Consider the following 871-nt stretch of genomic DNA (forward strand, 5'->3'; position numbering starts at 1 on the left):
ACTGCCGTGGCCTCTCCCGTTGCGGAGCACAGGCTCCGGACGCGCAGGCTCAGCGGCCATGGCTCATGGGCCCAGCCGCTCCGAGGCATGTGGGATCTTCCCGGACCGGGGCACGAACCCGCATCTCCTGCATCGGCAGGCGGACTTTCAACCACTGCGCAACCAGGGAAGCCCGAGAAAGGGCTTTTACAGTGTACCTTTCAGTCAGAAAACACACAGATTTTTCATGCATTTTAGTGCCACATGGAAAAAATTTTACAGCAGCTCATAATTATCATGTCTGTGTATACATCATGCTCTCTCGGTTATATGTTAAATGGAGAGAGGGTAAGCCAATTATCTACCTGAGGAAGAAATCCCCCCAGGAATTGCATCCCATACTCAGGTAAATTTCACTTATTCCTGGTTTAGGTTTCATACCATCTATCTGGGAACTATATTTCCAGTATCTGATTGTCAATGCTGTGCTGTTTTTTACACTTAACCTGTATGTGTATATGTGTGTGTGTGTCGGTGTGTATTTGGTGGGCGGAGGGGTGTTGTTTAATTAGGGGAAGAGCTTCTTTTTACTTCACGTGTCAATTGATTGAAACCTTCTGATTATTTCCTGTATTAGGTTTCACAAAAATAGTACTGAATGCAAAGGTAAATTCGGAATCTTAAGTATAGTACTTCAACCATTAACACGCACATGCACACGAAGGGCCGTGAACAGGAATAAGTTATCTTCAGAAGAGTGGGTGGTGCTTGTGGTCTGCCTCACAACTGTACTGCATGTGAAATTCCCTGCGATGGGCGTGGTAAAAGAAAGAGCTATATAGGAAAAACCAGAGATGCCACAGCTCCAGATGCGTGGTCTTCGATGTGAGAA

The sequence above is a fragment of the Aethalodelphis obliquidens genome, unplaced genomic scaffold (assembly GCF_003676395.1).
Source record: "Aethalodelphis obliquidens isolate GAN/ISIS:26980383/991018 unplaced genomic scaffold, ASM367639v1 scaffold6, whole genome shotgun sequence".
Classification (NCBI taxonomy): Eukaryota; Metazoa; Chordata; class Mammalia; order Artiodactyla; family Delphinidae; genus Aethalodelphis; species Aethalodelphis obliquidens.